Source organism: Callospermophilus lateralis, chromosome 6, assembly GCF_048772815.1.
Source record: "Callospermophilus lateralis isolate mCalLat2 chromosome 6, mCalLat2.hap1, whole genome shotgun sequence".
In the NCBI taxonomy this organism is placed as follows: domain Eukaryota; kingdom Metazoa; phylum Chordata; class Mammalia; order Rodentia; family Sciuridae; genus Callospermophilus; species Callospermophilus lateralis.
The window spans coordinates 42,821,086-42,844,910 of NC_135310.1; the positions used below are offsets into that span (position 1 = coordinate 42,821,086).

The 23,825-nt window shown below is 34.5% G+C and overlaps 1 protein-coding gene across 1 annotated transcript in view; it reads right to left on the minus strand.

Annotated features, from left to right (window-relative positions):
- The window catches only part of Pkib (cAMP-dependent protein kinase inhibitor beta), a 104,222-nt gene extending 82,842 nt beyond the window's left edge, over positions 1-21,380 (minus strand). The window contains exon 1 of the mRNA XM_076859776.2: positions 21,280-21,380. The gene's annotated coding sequence lies outside the window, so the exon portion shown is untranslated. The remainder of the gene's footprint in view (positions 1-21,279) is intronic.
- Positions 21,381-23,825: the final 2,445 nt, after the last annotated feature.

The following is a 23,825-nucleotide window of genomic DNA, read 5'->3' on the forward strand; positions in this document are numbered from 1 at the left end:
TAAATAAAATACAAAATAGGGCTAGGGATGTGGCTCAGTGGTGGAGTACTCCTGAGATCAATCCCCAGTATCCCCCACCAAAAAAATAAATAAATAAATAGAAAAGAAATGTAGAGTATGCAGCATAGGTGTTTATTGTGCTTCCAAAGAGGTAATGAAAGATATCGACTTGAATAGCATTTCATATATAATTAGTACTAGGACCTCAGCTCAAGGACACTTTTATTTTAGACTTAAAAAAATAAAATGCTGCCAATTCATTTTTCCCTCCCTTCAATTCCTGGCCCTTCATGAGCATTCTAGCCTGCTAGTTTCCAGGTAATTTTATATGGCTTTTGAGTGATCAATGGTTGAAATAAATGAAACTAATCGTCCTTTCTCTTTATATCTCTATGGCTTTATATCACTTGATAGTTAACCAACAGGGTATTAAAGACCATAAACTGAAAAGGAAAAGATAAGCCATATGTATGTAGCATTAATTTCATCATTAGCAATTCTTTTGTTGTTGTTGTTGTTTTTATGCATGACAGTAGAGTATAATTTGACATATTTATACAAACATGGAATACATCCTATTCTTATTAGGATCCCAGTCTTCTGGTCATACTGATGTAGACATTCACTGTGGTATATTCATATATAAGAAAGTTATGTCAAATTTATTCCACTATCTTTCCTATTCTTATTTCTTTCCCCCCTTTTTAATTATAGATAAATGCCTGCAACAAAACTTAGCATTTTTAAGGACACAGTTCAATATTGTTAAGTATATTCATATTATTGTGCAACTAATCTCCAGACACTTTTTTTATATTGCAAAGCTGAAACTCTATAACCATTAAAGAACCACCTCTATGCCCCTGCTCCAACCCCTAGTAACCACCATTCTACTTTGTTTTTCATGAATATGACCACTGTAGATATTTCATGTAGGTGAAATCATACAGTATTTGTCTTTTTGTGACAGGTTGATTTCATTTGGCAAAATATCCTCAAAGTTTTTCCATGTTGCAACATGTGTCAAAATTTCATTTTTAAAAGGTTGATAATAATGCAAGGTATACACCACAATTTGTTTAGCCATTTGTCCATCAATGTACACTTTAGTTGCTTGCACATTATGGCTATTGTGAATAATGGTACTATTAACATGAGTATACAAATATCTTTTCAAAACCCTGCTTTCAAATATCTTGCATCTATGCCCATAAGGGGAATTGCTGGATCATGTGATAATAATACCTTTTTTTAACTAAACTTTCTATTTTAGAGTAGTTTCAGATTTATGGAAAAAAAAACTTGATAATAATAAGATTCTATATAATTTCACATCTAATTTCCCCTACCATAAATATCTTACATTAGTATCATACATTTGTCACGGTTTGTGAATGAACATTGTGTCAACTAAAATCTATACATTATATTGCCTTAGTTTTTGACATTCTAGAATCTTATTTGGGATACTACATTATACATAATTATCATGTCTCTCTTGCTTTGACAGGTTTTAGACTTTCCTTGTTTTTGATGATCTTGACAGTTTTGAGAAGTACTGACCAAGTATTTTGTAGGGTGTCTTTCATTTGGCATTGTCTGACACTTTTCTTATGATTAACCTGGGGATGAGGGATTTCAGGAGAAAGACAACAGAGGATAAGTATATCAGATCAAGGGTACCATATTAAGTGCATCATATTTTCACATCAAATCAAAGGTACCTAATATCAACATGACATCACTGTTGATGTTGACCTTGCTAAGAAAATGTTAATCAGGGTTCTTCACTGTAAAGTTGCTATGCTGCTACCCCATCAGCTTTCCACTGTACTTTTTAGAAAGAAGTCTTTATGTGTAGCCCTAAACAAAGGAATAGAGTGTTATTTTCAACTTCATTGAGAGTAGAATATTTTTATACTTATTTGAAATTCTGAACAAGAGATTTTTCTCTTCTTTCCTATTTATTTGTTTATAGAGCTCATTGTCTATAAAAGCTTGAAATCACAGATATTTTATACTTTGGATTATAATCCAGTAGCACATTATTATGTTATTCAAATTGTTCCCAATTTGGCCATTGAGAACTCTTTCGTTGGCTCCTGAGTACTTTTCCTATCAATGCAACATGTTGCATTATGAATCAACATACAATATTTCTACACAGTATATGGTCCTATCTGAGTAATACAGCACAAGAAAGATTTTTCATGGCACAATAGAAGAGAGAGAACATGCATGTGTAAAGGATACTGGGCTGTGCACCTGATGCCCCCTTTCAGATCGAGTCACTCATTTTCCCAGCTGATAATAGTGTTGGTGGCTTATGGACCTTAAGCATTGCACTCAGACAAAAAGAGGTCATATGCAATTAAGAGTCATCGTGGGATGCAAAAAAAAAAAAAAAAAAAAAAGCCTTGCCCTGTGCCACCATCTCCACTTGGACTGATTCTAAGGATGTATCCCAGCTGTTGAGCTCTTCTTAGAATCAGTTTTCCCCTTTATCCATGACTGTTTCCTGGACACACATCTGGCACTAGGTATCCTCAAATAAGAGATGTAAGGTGGGAATAAGCACAATGTATACAAGCAATTTAAAGAAATAATTCAAATTGTGAAAAATGTGATTAATCAGATCTGTCTAGGTTGTAAAAAAAATCCTATAAACCAGGCATAAATAGCTAAGATTGAATTGGTAAGAAATAAGTCTGAGGATATAGTCCAATAAAGCATGAAGTATTCATAGGAAGAAATAGTATCTAATTATAAGAAAACAGAAATTCAGTAGCTAACATTTATGCTATCTATGGATATACAAGGCATATACGTTATTTTATTAAACCTGCACTACAACTATTAAGATCTCCACTTAAATAATAGAACTAAATCTCACAAATATTCAGCAATTTGAATTACAGATAGGAAGAAGCTCATTGAAGGGATTCAACCTTTGCTCTGTATTAGTCTTCAGTTCTATGCTATTCAACTCACTGAGAAGTCTTAAAGAATATATAATCATGGGACATGGAAAATTTCTCATAAAATATTAAATAAAATGTCTAGACTGGATACATTCTATATAATTACAATTTCCTTTTTAAAAAGTACCTGTTAATCCCACACATAACAAAATATTGTAAGATTTAAGTAGAATCATTGTATGATTTTAATTATCTATTTTCTGTTTTACAAATCAAATCATTTTCTAATCAAATAGAAATTAATGATATTCTATAAAAAGAAGCATTAGTTTTTAATGAATATGATCATGATAATGTCTTAGGATGTTGGACAACTCTCTGCAAGACCAAAAGAAAATGAATAAAAACCAGTAGGGATGTGTTGGATCATGTGTTAAAATTTGAGATTTAAAGTTCACAAATGAGAAAGCTATTTAAAAAATATTTACCAGACTCAATTGTTGACATAGGTAAAGGGGAACAAAGAGTCAAATATGCCCCAGGAATAATTTGAAAGCACATCCAGAAAAAAAATAGCATTTAGGGATAATTAGCAATGAAAGCTGAAAGGGACATGATGAGTTCAAATTAAGACATTCAAGATTAGTGTGTCTGATTTCACTAAAAAGAGCTTTTCCAATAAACAGATGGAAATATACTCAATTGATTGAATACAGGGAAGTAAATGAGGGAATAAGTCTAAAAAGAGATATATTTGAACTCATGCATTTCAACATGCCAATGAAAGTATTGAAATTAAGTACAGAAAGAGCAGAGCAGAATGCTAGGAATAAAGTTTACAGATGTTAAAATTTGATGAGATGAATGTTAAATAGTTTAGAGAGTTGGATTTTTTTCTTGATGTTGCACAGGTGCAATCAGGTAAAGAAAAACAACTTTCAATGAAGTATATAATTTGTATTTGCAAGTTATTATCCCATGTTAAGGATCTGTAAGTTTATGAACTCATTGATTCACAATCAAAAAACAATACTTACTTAGTTCCTCCCATGCATCAGACCTTGTAAAAGATGTTATAAGCTGTGCTAGTTTTGGTCCCAAACTAGGCTAGCAACAAATACCAAAAGAATAGCTCAACTAGGCCACCAATAAATAAATAAATAAATAAATAAATAAATAAATAAATAAAAAACCATCCTGCTCCAGATGCCTAGAGTGCACATTTCCTTTTGTTTCCCTTATCAGACACTTGGCCCAAATGCTGCCTAAAAGGCCCAAATGCCGCCTCTTTTGTGAAACTTTGGGAATTCCCGCAGCTTGGATTAATCAAATCCTTGCCCCTAAATCACTTTTTCCGTAACTCTCTGTTGCTTTATATTACAACTGTCTGAACAATGCAACCTGTGAGCAATATTTTATTTCTATATCTCCAGGATTTAGATCACATACTACAGGCATTTAGTAAGTGAATATTATATGAAAAATTCATATCTTTACTTGTATTAGCAAAAGGCATATCACACTTTAAAGTGAAGAGGCTTTGCAAATGGGTCTTTCATAGTCATTTTTGTCCTATGTATTTTCAAAAGGATAAATTTATGCAGTCATAAACATATAGAAAATTCAAGTATGTTCACTTATGAAACTTTGAAAGAAAATTATTGTTATTTTATTCATATTTCCTTATTTGTTTCTAAATTTCCCCTCATTGACCTTTCTGCTTTTTCTCCTACTATAAAAGATTGATTTCCACAGCTGTAATGGGTTTTAAATTAAACCTGGCAACATTTTTAAAAGCTTGCATAGCTATCATATCACATAAAAGTTGGAAAACCCTGCCTCATTCATTCACTCATAAGTAAATATAATAATGTCTACCATGTGGTAGGTACCACAAAGGAAATTTAGACCTATTTTAATCTGTAGCTAGACTGTTGATTAAAAATATACACAATGACCAAATTCCAAATTTTATCTAAGTGCCATACCTCTAAATTGCCTAAAAAAAAAAAAGTACTAAAAGCCTTAGTAGCTGAAGAATGAATTGAGAGGAACTAATGAAAATTACTAAGAATCAGAAAAACATTCATGGTTCAGAAACCAGCTAATACAAATACTTAAATATCCACCCTAATTCATGTAGCACGTGCATTGTACAACTACTTTTACTTAGCAATTTGGTAAAGTTGACCCAGAGTCTTAAAAATGTTGACAGTCTTTAACCCTGAAATCCCACTGTGAAATTGCTTTGACTTTTCAGGACCTCAGGATAGAACTCCTTATCTTGTGGTGGTTCTTGTTGCTATTGGGAGAGAGAAAAGATAAAGGGATTTTAACATTTAATAAATACTGTTCTGTGTCATGAATCTTGCTGAGCACTTTGCATTTTATTCCATTTCACCATCACAATCAATCTACTAAATAGTGGCATGGTTCAAAGCTTAGAGATGGTGAGATGCATCCCAACAGATCACATAGCTTAATAAGGTCCCAAGTCAGGATTCAAGCTCAGCTCCATCTAACTCTGAAATTCTAATGATTTTTTCTCTTATTACTAAATGGCTGTTTCTTGATGTTTATTATTTTGCTTCAAATCTCAATGCTCTAAGAAATATGGGGTTGGGGATGTATAGCTTGATGACAGAGTGCTTGCCTAACATGTGGAAGGTCCCAGGTTTGATCCCTAGTTGCACAATTAATAAGTAAATAAGTAAATAAATAAATAAGAAATAAAATTTTTGAGAGGTGACTATAATAAATTCATAACATTTATTTTCATGAGTTTTTCTTTTAACCACTTTTCCTTGCTTTATATCTCATACCAAGGGAAATATACCTTCATGGCTCATACTAAACAGAAACAATTTAAGAATGCTAAATACTAGCTAGATATACTTTCATGTTAGTATAATTTGGATGGATATAAAAAACCTTCATTAAAAAAGGCTTCCTGGTATAGACCACAGGCCCCAAACCTCAACTAAGCAGATCTACTCACCCAAATGATTTTGAAGTCTTCACACTCATATTCTCTCATTTTTATCATTACAACTTAAAAACAAGTATGTTATAAATAGAGATGAAATAATCTAGTTATCTAAGGTATATTACAATGATTCAGAGCATGCATTCTAAGGACAGACTTTCTCATCATAAATCTATACTATGTACCTTTGACCAAATTACTTAACTTTCCAGGCCACCCTTAATTTTCCCATGTAGAAAATAACCTTAATAATGGTATGAACACACATAGTGGCTAGAAGGTTTAAATAACAAACTGAATACCAGTAACATAGAACAATGCCTAGGCATATTGTGTTCAATATGTTTTAGATTTATTGATACTCATATAACAAAGAAAGAATGCTATTGCCAATGTTATATATTATAAGTCACTTAGGAAAAGATTTAACTGTCTATTACTATTGATATAATACATCCGTAACTAATTGAATGGCCTTAGACACATTGATGCACAACTATGTACATGTGTGAAATAAATTTCTGTGTGCAAGACTTGAGAGAAATTTTTAAGTGTTCAAGCATATACAAAAAGAAGTAATATAGGTCTCTTAGAGAGGGCTGACCCAATACCAACAAAGAGGTTCAGAAACCATTGTTGTCAACAGAAACTTTTTAAATTCTAAAAACTGAACTCAGCCTTCTTGAGAGGGCTGACTAGTTTCAACCTGATAAATCTCCTTTAAAAAGTAATTTTTGGGGGCTGGGGATGTGGTTCAAGTGGTAGCACACTCACTAGCATGCATGAGGCACTGGGTTCGATTCTCAGCACCACATAAAAATGAAATAAAGATATTGTGTCCACCTAAAACTAAAAAAAAAAAAAAAAACAACAACAACAACAACAAAAAAAAAAAACAAGTAACTTGTGTACTGTGCTAGATATTAAACCTAAAATTAGAGATGGCCCTGTTAAATTGCTATTTTGTGGCTTTTCTATACAGAAAGAACACTCAAGGCAGTATATCAAATATTAGTGACAAATTCTTTTGTTGATATTGAATCAAACACTTTAACATGCAGGTCCACTTGACAGAATTGAATTAGCTTGCAGGCTTTTCTCAAATGTAAATATTTGCTTTGGCTAAATAATGTTCATAGGAAACATTACATATTCCATGCAGCATAAAGATTACTTTTCATTGATTCAGAAAGCTTATGTTGCAACTAAATCTGAAGGAGAAAGAAAATAGAATGAAAGCTTTTGAAACCAGAACTTTAGCTGCCACTACTACCTGCCCTACTCCAAGTTCACGTTTAATTAAATTTATATCTGCAATTCCATAAATGGTTGAATGTTCATAGAACATAAGTTATCTTCTTTGATCCTAAGGTCAGATACTTACTGCTAACAACTCTTTAACCTCTAAGGAGATTTGGCCCCTTGCCAAGCTGTACAGCTTCTCCCATGGGGGTAGGCCCACCACTACTATCAAACTCCATGGGGGATGATGCGACACCAAGGAGCCCCTGGTTGCTTAGCAACAACCCCTATGACTGCTCTTCAGAGACTGCTAGGCAACATTGCTGTGTTTGACCTAGCTGTTCCCAAGTGCACTCCCAGCTCAATGGCTATCAAGAGGGCCAGGTTCACAGGAGGCCAGGGGCTCCTGCTCCAGTAAGTGACTAGTTACATAATCTGCACACATATTTCTCAGAATGCTCTTCAACTGTCACTAAATAAAAATCAGAGCAGAGCTAGTTCCTACCCTGAAGGATACCCTTGAAAGTATCCTTGATTTAAACTCTCTCCTTGGAGGTTCAGAGAAGCTGACAGAAAAACTAAAGCATCAGAACCAAAATCTGAGACCAAAAAATGTCTTAAGTTAAAAAAAAAAAAAAGAATATCATGAAGTCACATTTATCAAATCACATTTAGAATATGACTTTCAAATCTTCATAATTTCAAAGATTTTTACTGTTTAGCTATTTTCTGTTCATAAATGAAGAAATAGGGAAAACAGAACTTAAATCACATCCCTCTTACCGAAAACCTGTAGCTAAGATATTTGAACACCTAACTATATTTCAGTACAGAAATTTCTAGGAAAGGCCTTAAATTCTTATGTAAAATTAAACCCACCTTTACATCTTCAGTCTCAACATTTCCATAGTTTCACACCCTAAAATTCAACAAGTCTAAACTAGTCATTTTTGTTTCATCCTTAATTGATTTACACCTTAGAAGGCAATCACCTACTTAAACAATTTATGAACTTACCCACTCAAACCATGAGTCCACCCCTGCCCACATATCTATTACCTCTGTTATAGGCAAAGAGTTGTATGCTCAGAGGTACATGCATTGGCAGCCAGCACATACCACAGTACAAATAAGATTCCATTATTCCCCTAATTCGAAACTTTCAATCAAGTCCAATATATCTAGCATAGTATGAAAGGCAATTCTGAATCTCTTTCTTGTCCAGCTTCCAGCCACATTTCTTGTTGCTATCCCAAAGAGTACACACTTCATTATGTTGACTTAATTATAGTTTCTTAAATACATTATGCAAGTCTCATTTGTGGACACTGTCCCCTTTGCCTGAAAAACTACTGGGTATCTTTCAAGATCTGACAATAAAAACACCACCTCCACACCAAGCAACTGGCCCTGATTTTAAGATTTCTTATCCTTTGAACATACTCATACTTGATTCATATTGCTATGGGGACTTCAGTCACAATGTTTTCCAGTTATTTACCTACCCAATATTAATCCTCTGCCTCTTCAATGACTGGGACCTGGTTAGGTAAAGTCAATCTCCTCAGGCATATTCCATGACAGTAAGAAGATGTTTATATTATAATTTATTAACAATTAGAGAACAATACTCCTAGGCAAAAATATATGAGGATTGTGAATCTTTTCATTTTTAACTTCTTCAACCTTCCAGGAGGCCATTACCCAATATAAGAGATGTGAAATAAAATAATTCACCAAAAACTAAAAATTCCATTTTCTGACTACTGAGCTTGTTGTCTTCTTTCTAAACTAAAGTGAGTAATTATAGTTAAGTAATCAAATACCCCTACAGTGAGCTAATTCATCCAGTAAGAAGGTTAAGAATAATCAGATTTCCTGTGTCTTTTTTTGTTTGTTTGTTTTGTTTTTGGTTTTGGGGATTTTAACCAAGAGCCTTACATATGCTAAGCCAGAGCTCTTCCACTGAGCTGCATTCCCTAGCCCATGTTCCCTATATTAAAAGCATTGTAACATGAAACTCAAGGGAGCTACATGTTTAGGTAACCAAAAGCTGGTTTGGATCCATTCTGATTAGCAAATTTTATATATCTAGTTCATGCAGAAATTTTTTGGTGCAACTAATATAGGGGAAATAATATAACAACTAATTTAAAGCTAACTAAAAACTAAGAAAAAGTTATCCTAATTTGAAAACATAAAAATTCACAATGTTTTACTCAACATCTGCCGTTCTCAAAGTACTAACTGAAATATTAAATGAGCAAATCATGCATAAAAGATCATGAATGTAGCAGTCCAACATAACATCACAAATCCACTCAACCTTTTCCTTTCCCACCTTCAGAGTTAGAGATACATACAAGCCTCCATTCTCATGTTTTTCTGGAACTTCTTAATTTCATGCATATGCATAACCTTATTGCTAATTATTTTTATATTAGCAGTAATATGATTATCTAATTTAAACCAATCTATACACATTTTAATCAATGGAAATCTGAATTAATAGCCTGTCTATGTTGAAAAGACGAGGGAGAACTCCTAGTCTATTATGTGTGTGTGGATTCCATATGGTGCAAAGTCTGTATTTCTTCAACCAGGAAGCTAGTACTGTGGGAAATATTGGACTAGACCAGAAAGTACTCACAATAACAGAATAAAGTTTGTAGGCAATTTTCCTTGATATTGTATGTCTTAAAATATTACTTATATATTAAGACAAAATAGGCACATTATAATGTAGAATGCAAATGTATATATAAATTTGTAAGATCAATGTAAAATTTGAAAGATTTGTCCCTTCAACAGAGAATTTTACTTATAAATTTAATGTCTGTAGATTTCTGGGAATTCTTTGGTGAAGAGAGTGAGACGCCCCTTTTTTTGTGGGTGTAACTTCTCCCTAAGTTATGCTAAGAGGGAGATTTCTTCTTGGATGTATGCACACACACACACACACACACACACACCCATATGTAGGCTTGGCTTTAGCATATCAACACCACATTTAAACTCAATGTGGTACCCCACTTAGACATATAATTATTGATTTTTAACTTCAGTTTAACCTTTATGACAGTTTTCTTTTCTTTTCTTTTCTTTTCTTTTTTTTTTTTTTTTTTTTTTTTGGTGGTGGTGGTTCTAAGGATTGAACCCAGGGCCTTGTGAGGCAAGCACTCTACCAACTGAGCTATATCCCCAACCCTTCTTAAATTTTGAGACAAAATTCTTTATCTTTCCAATATTAGTCCTAAATATGCAGGTCCTCAGAGAACATCAAAGAATCAGTCCAAACCTGACCATGAAAAGTGATGGACCCTAGGAATTGTAGGGAGACTTCTTACTCTATTATAAATAAAAAAATTATCAGTCTATAAATATTTTTGTGTTTATCCACATATCAACAACCTATTAAAATAATTTTTGATTCATAAAGTACAATACTGATTATATGATTCCACAAAACATTCAAGGATGACCCTTAGCTATAAATTTAAACCCAAAGTCTTCATCCTGAAGTTTAAGGCCTTCCACTACATCCCCAATCTATCTTTTTAATTTTTTTCTCTTTTAATATCTTTGCTCACTCTTGCTCTTGTTCAGAATGTTTTATCCATTCATGTAAATTCTATCAGTCCTTCAAGAACCATTCCAATTACTACAGCCTCTATACCATTTTTCTGATTAGCAACAAAGTTCACCTTCCTCTTAAACTCCATCACTATTTCTTTCATGGAACTTATTATACTCTGCCTTGAAGGACAGTTGTGTGTGCTCACCTCACTGAAACAGATAAAATTCTAAGTACCTTATAAAAAAGATGGAGTCCCAATCATTCCTATATGTACTACATCATTGAAAGCAAATGCCTGAATCTAGGAAGATGCTTTTTTTATGTTTTTTAAAATTTTTTAATTTGTTCTAATTTGTTATACATGACAGTAGAATGTACTTTGACACATGGTACACAAATAAAGCAAAACTTCTCAATCCTCTGGCTGTACGTGGTACAGTCACACCCGTGGTGTAATCAAATGTGTATATAGGGTAATAGTGTCTGTCTCATTCTACTGTCTTTAGGAGAATGCTTTTTAATAGACATTTGTTTATATGAGTTCAGTTAACTTTTCATCTCAAAGATGCTTGTATTCACTTATAGAATTCCTTCAAACTTAAAGGAACCACCCTTGGAAATGAATCAAAAATGAATGGATATATGTGGCATTAAAATATGAAATTATAGGCTTTATTTAGAAACACAGGAACTTTTTTCAATGGGCTGACTTCATGATGAAGAACTCAAATCATATTATTCACATTGGTAAAATCATGTTGAGAAAAATCTGAAATCTCAAGAAATTAAAAGACTTCCCTAGCGTCGTATGACTAATTAAAAACTGAGTTGGCTATACAAAAAACTTTTTAATTTCCAGTTTATTTTGTTTATTTATTTCCAGTGTGATTTCCCCCAAAATTATGTCCTAAATTATAATAGTGTCAAAAATGTTTTCTCAAATGCGAGTTGAAAAAATAATTATATAAAGAGGAAAGAGTCCCTTCTTTCATTTTTATTATTTTTCTTTAAGATATTTTAGTGTGAATAATTTAAAATAAAATTAATTAATTAGTTAGAAGATTACACTGAAAAAGATTTATTTATACAAAATTTATATGCAACTTAAACTATAAAGAATATAGTCAAGAATCAGGATATTAAAATATACTGTTGTTCAGTATATAATATATATATACTGAATATGTACTGTTTTCAGTTATAAATATATAGTATATACTGTTATTCACTTATAAATTTCATGAAAAATCTGTTAAAGATGCTTACAGTTTTTACACATAACACAGTTTATAGGTTTAATCAAAGTCTATTTATGCCTCTCTTTGTTTTAATCCATTTGTCAGTAGTTTTCAGGATGATAGTAAATATCTTTTTCTGCTCAACATTACCCTTTGAAAAACCTTCCTTTCTCTTACTGTTTGATTCAATTGTTTCCAAAAATGATAAGAACAGAGCAGACAAATCAGTGCTTCAATTGTCTCTAGTTGCAGTGATTATTTCAGAAATGGTGTGACTCACATGCGCCCAACAGGCTTATTACATTTTCCCAACCACAGCAATTGCTTCAAGGATGGGCTTATGATACAAGTTGGTCCATCCTAGGACTTGCTTCAAAGCCACTGAGCACAGACACACTTGACACACTTTTTCTTTGAGTTTACACTTGAGTATTTAGTTTTGGAACTGTCAGTAGCTATTTTCTCACTAACCAGAGCTTGAAAATGAAGCCACGTAGAATAATAGTAGATTCAAGAAGGAAAACAGGTCGTTATACAATAAACTTCAGATCAAGCTATGACTAAAGACACAGTATTTCAGTTACATAAATCTGATAAATTTCTCCTTTCTTTTTATGCCAATTTGCTGTGAGCTTTCTATCAATGGTTAACAATAATAACTATAATATTCCTAAAAAATGTGCTTAACAGAGTTTCTCATCACCCAAGAGCTTTAAAAAGTCCATCTAGAGATAAAACAGTGATACAACATACTTGAGATAAAACAACAGCAGAAAGGTTAAAAATTAAGAAGACAGATGACTTTGACTTAAAAAAAAAAAAAAAAAAACTTCAAAACTTTCAAAAGTGTTTGACTTTTATGTCAGTTTTGCTCCATATAGCATCCTGGGAAACACCTTAATCCCGGGGGGGGGGGGAAACGGGATATTTAGCCATGCTAAATTGAAATACAGAGATATTTCCATTAATTTGCATTAACAAGAAGACAAGGGGTCATTGGGTCATGGAGGACTCAGGCAGGTGGTAGTGAGGCTGTGAGGTACTTTGGTTGGTAGGAAATAAGATGGTAGAAGACTAGCCAGAAGTATAAAATCAAGCTCTCCATTAACTTGTGTTGATAAAAATATGGAATCCACTGAAATACGTCTTACTCTGGTCACTAAAAGCAAACAGAATGAAAATAGCTAGAAACCATAAAAATGTTACTTTGAGGTGGTAAAAGACAGATGTATATCAAGGTAGCTTAGTGATGCTGGAATAAGGTTCAGAAATGATGACAAGAAAGCATGTGGGTGAAATGTCTGTCACTATGGTTAGGAAAATGATGAGGAAGGTAGCAAGATCCATGGCAGGTGAGAGGTTGAGGGGATGGGGCAGCTATTTCAAATCAATGAGGAAAGAGTCAACTACAGAACAAAGGGAGTTGGGACAGAACTAACCATTAAAAATAATAATAAATTTAGATCACTACTTTATTCCTTACTAAAATAACATTCAAGCAGTTAAAAATTTAAAGAGAAACAAAAGACACCAAAAGTACAACAAGCAAACAGATCGACAGTTTTGCAAGTGGGAAAAGACTTCTCAAACTTCACAAAATCAGAGATAATATGAGAATAAATTGATAGATCTGACATTCATAATAAATAAAATATCTACAAAGCAAAGCATCCTAAATAATTTGTGACTTCAAAAAAAAGCTGATTTGGGGGTTAGGGTTGTGGCTAGCAGTAGAGTACTTACCTAGCACGTGTGAGGTGCTAGGTTCAATCCTCAACACCACATAAAAATAAATAAATAGAATAAAGGTATCGTGTCCAACTACAAGTATAACATATATAAATGTATGTGTGTGTGGTTCTGTGTGTGTGTGTATACATATATTATATACACACATGTATTTGTATGCATATATATATACACACACATATATATGTATATATATACACACACATATATGTATATATATATATATATGCTGATTTAAAAAATTGCAGCATAACAGACATGCAAAGTGCTAATATCCTAACAAATAAAATCTCTTGCAACAAAAAATAGAAAAATAAGCAAAGAACATGAGTTATTCATGAAAATAAATTCAAAATGTTCAATACACATATTGCTTAACTCAAAATATTCAGCCTACCAGTCAAAATAAGATGAAACATGTACTATCTTTTCCCACCAATTTTTAAATTGTATAATTCAACTGTGGCTTAGTGGCCTAGTACCTCTGAGTTAAATCCCTGGCATCCCCCACCCAATTTTTTTTTAATTTATAAATTAATGGGGAAAGATAGTACATGCTTTAAACCTATATTGGTATGTTAGTAAAAATGTTACTTTGAGTGTAAATCACAGACTTTCCCAAAAAGAAATTTTGCAAAATATAATAAAAATCCTCAAAAAATTAATATCCTTTGACCAAGCAACTTTATGTCTGGAAATGTATTCAAAGGAAATAATTAAGATATGTATAGGGCTGCTGTTGTGGCTCAGCGGTAGAACATTTGCCTAGCATGTGTGAGGCCCTGGGTTCAAGCCTCAGCACCACATAAAAAATATAAAGATAAATAAAGAAATAAAATAAAGGTATAAGAAAAAGATAGGTACAGATACAACATAAAATCATTGACAGCATTATCTACTATGATATTGCTTATAAAGCTGAATGTGGTAATATTCTGCATATCTAAAAACAGGAGATTCATTAGGTAGTTTAATAGAATGCTATATATCCCCTAAAGTCTATAATTTACTACACTGGGAAGATATATTAAGATATATCTGGAAAGATACATTAAAATGATTTATTAAGTGGGAAACAGGGCATATGTGATATAATTTTGTTTCATAAAAAGCTATGTATATGCAAAGAATAATTTTACAATTTTATTTCTAATTGGCCAGCCAACTAAATAAAGTAGATTCTATTGTTTTTCAAATATTATTCTGAATTTCTGACTTCATTGGAATGTGTATTATCACAGAAACTCTTTAAAAATTTAAAAGTTTAAAAGTTTGTGATACTTTAGGTGGGACCAGTACTACTTGGGTATAATTTCACATCTGTAATTCTTCGTGAAGAACTGAATTGCAAACACATGCTACATTTAAACATTGCTAAAGTTTAAAACAATGTATTTTTATGAGTTAGCTACTTTTAAATTTTTTATTTTGTGTTAAATCAATGCCTATCACAGGCACAATGAAATTAGAAAGTAGCCTTTCAGCAAACTGGAAATGCCAGTTTTCTCATGCCCTTAATATCTAGAACTTATCTAGCTAAAAACTTTTTACACAATACTTTATATAAAAGGAAAGTATTATTTATTTTTCTTTTCTTTTTTTCCAATCTGCTGGGGGTGGTGGAGTTTGTCTGTAATTCCATTTACTCAGGATGTTAAGTAAGATTGCTTAAGCCTAGGAGTTCAGGATCAACCTGGTCAATCTAGTGAGACCTACCTCAATAAATTAATTTTTTCATTAAATTTGTTGTTCCTACTCATTTTTATTCTGGCAATAGCAATTTTAAGAAGAAAAAATACCCCTCCCCTTATAGACAGGTCTCATTTCCTCATTATCAAATTTGTATAGGACAAATGAATGGAAAACCTCAAATGACCTGGTAGTATACCAGTTCTATACCAAAGTATAGAACTTTGACCTTGGCAGTATACACTAGATGCACTGCACAAGTTATTGTATTACTTTTTGCAACCATCTTTGCAACTGACACTGAGGATGACAGCTGAGCATGTGCCACACTGCAGTGGCTGATAAGAATGTCCATCCAATGTAAGTGGATGAGCTAGGCATTTTATTCAGTTTGAGTTATGATGGTCAAAGGGCTGTGGATGCATGCACCAATCAAATCTGATACTTTCTATTAAATGACTTCGGATACTCTCTTCACCTACTCATCTGGAAAACAGCCTTACACCAACACTCACAAGACAGAGAATAAGTGAAACACATGAAAGTATCTAGTTTGAGGCATGGCAAGTTGCTTAGTAAACACTAGTTGACCTTTTTTAAACATATACAGTCATTTCTATGGAAAGAATAAAATAACTACTTTCCCATCGAAAAATTTCAAACTTCTCTTCCAAATTGAAAATCATATTGTACATATAGGGATTCCACTTTTGTCCTTAATTCAACCCCTCCTCTGGAAAACAGCTCTGTAAATAATCTGTACTACCAGCCTTTCCCACACTCATGAGTCCTTTATGGTGGCTAAAGAGAGAATCAAGGCTCTCTTTTAAATATTAAATAGAAGTTTTATTTGTTCCTGTGTTCTGCTCCTCCTCCCTACCCAAATTTCTCCTCCATAACTTTAATGCTGGAAGAGTCTTCAACACTAGTTGATCCATTTTCTTACTTGCCATTTCCTTAAAGCCATTTGTCAGATCAAAAGTTCTTTTAATCCTTCTTCTGCTATTTCCTTTTATGACTATGACCTGTTGATCATGCTACACGTTTTGAAGCTCTACATTCATTGGTTGCTATGACAATGTTCTTTCCAGCTTCTCCTCTTGGGCTTCTGAGTGATCTCATTTCCCAGCCATCCACTTTCTCCTAGGTCTCATTCTACCTACTTACCATGGGAGGTGTCATCATTGTATTTACTTCCTTCATGCCAATGTCAATTAAATCTAGATCTCCTGAGTTTCTTATTCAACAGCCTCTTGGACATCTTACTTTTGATTTATCTTTCACTATCATCTTTGATTTCTATTGTATTTGTTTCCTAAATCTGCTGTAACAAATTTCCACAGAATAAGTGGCTACATACAACAGAAATTTATTTTCTCATAGTTCAGGAGGCTAGCAATTCAAATCAAGGTGTTAACAGAGTTGGTTCCTTCTTTTAGATGCAGAGGGAGAATCTGTTCCATGCCTCATTCTTAGCTTCTGGTTGTAGACAGCAAACCTTGGCATCCTGTGGTTTAAAGTTGCGTAACTGAAGTCTCTACCTCCATTGTCACATGTTCATCTTCCTTCTATATATTTCTGACTTCTATTAAAAGACATCCTTATTCCAGTATGACCTCATCCTAACTAATTGCATCTGCAGTGACCCTATTTCTAAATAAGGTCACATTCTGAGATTCTGGGAAGAACATGAATTTGAGGGAGACATAATCTAGTACACCCACCAAATCTACTCACGTTCTCACATTGCTATGTTCACAAGTAGCGCTAGCTTACAACTACTAACCAAGGATCTGAGAAATATTCTTGACTGCTCTCTCTCTCTGTATAATTTCATATCCCAGATATTATTAAGCTTAATTATTTTCAGGTCCTGATATTTCTGGAATGTGAATAGTCTTCATTCCTCATTCTATTGCTCTAACTCACTCCTTAGAAACCCTTGCTTTGAACAACTAAAATAGTTTGTTGAATGTCCCTCAAAACTAACTTTTTCAGAGGTTACATGTACAACAGGTTATGTATGTATATATGGTTGAAAAACATTAGAAATGGGTTGGGTTTTTTTTCCCCCTGGTATTTTCTAACTTTTCACTACTGTGGAAAGTTCCACTTCTGTACTACAATGCCACAGAACTATGATGGATATCTTCCTGAGGAATAGAGGAACTAAGAACTAAGAAGCATAACAGTTTCTGTGGAAGCAGCAGCCTTTGTAACTTCTTCTTTTGACTTGATAGATTCTTAACAAACCTTCCAAATGTTACAAAATCCATCATACCTATCATCTGCTTTTTTATAAGATTTCAAGGCCTCTTTGGGAAAGCCAGACAAAATGAACTTATTTCAGCCTTTTGAGATTTAATATTATCCCTGACTCCAGAAGCTCTATGATAAAAGTACTTATTTTTATTTATAAAAATAAACATATATCATAAACAAATGTAATCACATGAGTTATAAGCCTTCCGTGTTTACACACACACACTGATTTTAAGAATGGTGTTGTCTTCTCAAGATACATTAGGTCAGCCCATCAAAATTAGTCTAGAAGTAAATCATTTTGTGATTATTAAAATTAAGCATGCTTGGGGAGACTACTCAACTCTTTCCTTTCTTCTGTGGCTTTCCTCCTGAAGCTATCACATGGGGCCTCAGTTTCCCCCTTTATTTTACTCCCTAAAATGAAAAACTATAGTTACCAATGCTGATTCCCACACCCCATGGAAATGGAGTTCTTCATTCATCAGCATAGCACATCTTAGGGCTTATAAGGAAGCCAGGACTGTGGGAAGGAAGAGTCTAGGAAGGTGTCTGGCTCCATTTTTACCATTTGTGAATTTTTTTGTTGTTGCTCTTTCAAAGAAGTGAACTCTCCTTTTAACAAAGAATACAACTCTTGGACATAGTTAAGACTAGAGTGACTGGAGGACACAAATCTAATCTGCTCTGTAAAGTCTGTAGTATGAACTATCCTTGGGAAGACTCATAAAACTGTTTTTGTTTTTGTTTTTGTTTTTGCAGCTGCGAACTGGAAGTCTTTTATCATATCATTTATTGTCTGCTTCTGATGTTCAGAAAGGAATAGTTTTTTTTTTTTTTTTCTAATTCAATCAAACTTTTGCATTGAAAAGATTTGCTGTCAAGCCATTCAGGGCCAAGTCTTATCAACATCTTGAAATACAATTTTTAAATTGCTCTCATTCTCAATTTCAGTGGAAATCTAGCCTTGATTAACCTAGTTAGCATTTTAAAAAAAACCTTTAGCAAGAAATATTACTGAGGACAGTTACCACAACTTTTAAAAATTTGTTTGCTGTACTTGAGCTCTAAATTTCAAAGGAAGTGAAGTGTTTTATCTCAACCCTCTCTCCACATACATATAAAATCATATTTGGTCCACTAAGAAGCCTCCATTCCTCTACATTTTTTAAATATATAATTTCTACCCAAAATCATTTTATGATGTTCTTTAAAGATTAGACACAAGTTTAGCATACAACCAAGATATTCTACTCCTAAGTATCTACCCAAGATAAATGAAAGCCAATGATATAGCAAAGACTTGCATGTGATTTGCATGATTCATAACAGCCCCATGTAGGAAATATTTCAAATTCCCATCAACTGGTAAATAGACAGAATATGGTATATGCATATGATGAAAAATTATTCAGCAATAAACACACATACCACAACGTGAATGAACCTCAAAATCATCATGCTAAGTTAATAAAGTCATAAACAAAAGAACACATGATATATTATTCTTTTTATATGAAATATTCAGAAAAGGCAAATCTGTAGAAACTAAAAGAAAATTAATGGTTGCCTAGAGCTAGGGTGAGAACAGTGACTATAAATAGGTATGAGCCATCTTAAAGTGATGAAAATATCCTAAAACTAGATTTTAATGGTAGTTTTACAACTTGGAGATTGTTATAAAATCATTGATAGGGCTAAGTTTCTCAAAATCATTTGCCTGTAAAAGGGATGCACTGTATAATTTGTAAACTTGCAAATTATACTTCAAATTTGTAAAAAAAAAAATCTGTAATGCAAACTGCAACTGTAATATTATGAGGAAAATTACATTTATCGATTATCAATGTAAACTGGTCAGCTTAAAACTGACCAATGAAGAGAAAAAAAATCCTTTAACAGAAATGAAACTTGCCACATTTTTTAATATTCTGCAAAATGTAATCCATTATTAATATGATATTTTGTTGAATGTGGTAAAGATTAAAATGTCAATTACTAAAAACTTCTCCAAATTTTCTTATCAAACTTTGCTTCAAAATTGAACATTTGTACTTCCTAAACACCTTCTAGAAAGGAACTCTCTTAAGATAGTGTCAGTACAGGGGCACTGAAAAATGCTTAACAATCTCAGGAAACAAATTTTTGAAAAATGCTGATCTAACTAACCTCGACCCAGACCCTACTTGCCTGACGTCCCAGTGCTTCCTGTGAGCTTTATGGTAATCAGTTCTCATTTTAATAATTCAAATTCTGTGCTTTTTGAATATTAAATTCCAGGGAGACATTTTCAAACGTGTGGCAATGTCTGTAAGAAGGAAGGCATCTTATGAGAGAGGAAGTGGACAGATGGAGTTTGAATCTAGAAGTACACAAAGAAATGCTTCAAGAGTAATTCTAAAATGGGCGTGGTAGTTCATGCCTATAATCCCAGAGACTAGGGAGACTGAAACAGGAGGATCGCGAGTTCAAAGCCAGCCTTACCAATTTAGCAAAGGCACTAAGCATTTTAACAAGACCCTGTCTCTAAGTAAAATATTTTTAAAAGGGCCAGGGATGTGGCTCAGTGGTAAAGTGCTCCTGGTTCAATCCTGGCTTAAAAAAAAAAAAATGTAATTCTAATCCATTTTCAGTATCCAACCATTGATGAGTGTTTTAGTTTTCATTTTATTTTTTTCTAAGTGAGAGTTTAAGTGGTCATCAGCTTTAGATAAGGACCTACACGGTCCTGCATGGACTTCAGTTAACACCACCACCTGCAGGGACAGGGATGTTTCAGTGACTTCCTTGCGTCTAGCTCCTGCCCTTCGCTTTTCTGAAGGATGAGTTAGGCAGGCTGCTCTTTCAGGGTTAAGTTCTACCAAGACCTGACTTGGGAAGGCACTTATGACCCCGGGGATTGGGTCAAGCAGGATCATCTGCCCTGAGAAGGCACCTTCAGAAACTTCCACAAAGGGCTGTGGCAGCAGCAGTTTCCTGAGATCTAGGAACTCTGCCCCTTCTGCTCCTGCGACCACCTTGCACTCAGGTCCCTCTTCAGGGGCCGCCCCAGATCCTAGAAGAAGGAAAAAGCCCAGTCGCTACAAGCAAGGTCATCCGTTTTACTCACCGGCATATTCTATCAAGAATGGACAGAAACCGGTAGAATGAGGTGACTTCACTAAAGTCACACAGCTTACCGCTGGAAGAGTTGGTTGGAAGGCATATCCCTGCTGACCCCGTGGCCACTGGCTGCCTGGGGCTTGGACAGAGCTGCCCAAAGAAAACGACGTGGCATTGCCGGCGCGACTGTGAAAAGGCTCAGCAACTCCTAACAGGAGGTCACCAATACCCACCTTCAGTGGCGAGTGAGCTAAAAACAGATGACCAGACATTCCGGATTATGCCTGTTGACCTGAGCGCCTCCTTTCACTCTAATAAAAGAACCCCAGCTAGCAGTTCAAGATTTGGTCGACCTAGTAAGAGATATCTGCCTTGAATTTCCCCAATGCTGTGCAGACCCGGCGGAAAATGGGAAAGTTGCATCGTTTGCTCAGTCTCCCCGATTCCCCTAGTCCCTTCCCTCGGTCCTTTCATCAGTGACACGGATTCCTGCCCGGTCCTCCAGGTACATACCAGCCGCGCGCAGAGATGCCGGCGTTGCCTGGGCCAGATCCTCTCTTGGGGCTCTCGGCGACGCGTAGCTGCGACGCGGGCTCTAGCTCGCTGCCGCCTCTACAGTCCACCGGGCTGTGGCCGCATCTGAGTTGCCGAACTAGGGAGCAGCCAGGAGGTGGCGGCGACTTGTGGGGCGGAGGGAGCGACCGGATCCCGCCCCCGGCAGCAGAGCAGGCTCCAGTCCTAGGAGCACAACTGGTTACCGCAGAGCTCCCCAGGGCAATTCCCTGCTGGCCACTGGGGGAAAGCCTTTTTCCTGCGTACAAGCACGTTAACAGACGACTAACTAATCATCCAAGATCGTCACAGAACCCGTGTCTTCCCCGCTTGCCACTCCCAGTTCCCCTGGGTGAGGTTGTGTTAAGAATTCGCTGGCGACCATTGAGGAAATTTCGCACTTCTAGCTGCTCTGCTCACTGACGCTACCAGCCGGTTTTGGTAGACCGATTTGTGCACACCCCTAGGGTTTGGGCTCCAGGTGCCCTAAGTTTGCCCTTTGCCCTAATTGTGGCTATTTGGAGAAGGTAGGACTGTGCATAGTTCCTTACCTGCACCTGGAATCTGGGTCTTCGTGTTTATTAAGTTTTTATTGACAGATTGGAAAACAAAATAGAATGCAAGACTTTTTGTGCAAAGAAACGCAGGGCTCTATGTATATTGAATTTGGCGATTAGGTTCTCACTAAGGAAAATAATGACCTTACTATTAAGGTCTCCTTTTGCCCTTAAAAGCCTTAGAAAATGGATGACCATGCTGCTGATAAAAATTAAGAAGTTCTTTTCTCCTTCTTGAGAAAGTGGTTTCTCACTGAAGTCCTGAGATCTCCTCTAAGAGTCGTAATTATTCAATCTTCTGAACGTTATTAATCTGCTCTTTCTGTTTCTGGCTTCCTGGAACTCAAAGCCTATGATACTTGACACTTCCCTACTATTTACAAAATTTCCCTTTTAGCCAAGGCCATGTGAAATATGTAATTAGGTAAATATTCACTTAAATTGTCTGCGAATAGTGCTATAATTAGGTTCTTTAAATTATTTAATATTCATAACCCTACAATGTAATAATAATTATCTCTATTTGCAGATAATAAGCTGAGGCGCAGTAAGGTTAATGATGTTGAAAAGTTTGGTAAATCCAAACAGTTTTGAACTCAGGTCTTTCTGCTTTCAAAGTTAATGACATTCCTTAAGTTACACCCTGTTAATAAAGGTTGTGGTTTTTCTTAATGGTTAAAGAGGTACATTTTGTTTTCTAAGAACATAGTTTCTTGTGTATCATACATATATTAATAAGAGAGATTGGGATTTTTTTATCTTTAGTACAACTTAAAAACTTATTATTTGGCATGTTTCTAAAGCCTAATATTATTATATTCTATAAAAGGATATATTTTATCTAAGTTAAATTATTCTAAACCTTATTTATTTTAGGGATCTTGTGATAAAGAATGATGCTAAAATGTTTGAACTTATGTATTATACTACCATGATTAGATTTTTCTGAAACTATTTCTTATACTCAAAAAATTTGTTCAGTGTCTGGTGCAGTGGCACATGCTGTAATCCCAGTGGCTCAGGAGGCTGAGGCAGTAGAACCCAGCCTCAGCAAAAGTGAAGCACTAAGCAACTCAGTGAAACCCTGTCTCTAAATAAAGTACAAAATAGGGCTGGAGATGTGGCTCAGTGGTTGAGTGCTCCTGAATGCAATCCCCAGTACCACCCCGCCCCCAAAATTTGTTTTATAAAACCTGAAATTTGGATAAAATAATTAAACCCCACTGATATTCTTTTAAACTACATATCTGAAATAATCAGCACAGTTGAAATATATGCCCAATGAGGGCTGTATACCCAATATCTAGAATAGCACCTGTACAAAACAGGTGCTTAGTAAGTACTTTTTAAATGAATAAATATTTACATCATTTCTCCACTTAAGGAAAAATAATGACTTACAAAATGCTATTTATTACAATATTTTTGTCTATTTAAAGCAGATTGAAAATGTTGGTGGCCTCTCATTTCCACAATGAAAGTAAAGAGGTGATATAGTCAGATAGATAACTTGAAGGTTTGCACTAGCTGCTGCTGGGAATGGTAGACAAAACCTGACCATAAGTCCAAAGTGTTTTTGAATCAAGAAATTGGTGTTAGCAGTAGTTTCACATATCACGTGAAATTATGTCAATTGTATGATTTTAAATGCAGAAAGTTTAATTAATTCAACTTGGAGTTGTATCAAGTAATATGATGCAAAAAGAAAATAAAGAGAAAGTTTAGATGCTGTCTTTGAGTAGCTGCAGGATAGGGCTATGTGATTAATTTAAGGCTAGATAGAAAAATAAAGGAAGACAAAAGACAGAAGAAAAAAATAAGAACCAACAAACAACAACTTTTGATCAAACAAGAATTAAGAAGATAAGAGGTTGTAGTCAAAAGGCAAGATAGTTTCCTTTAAAGTTTTGGTGGTATAATAATAACATTCTTTATGAAGGAGCTCTGGGT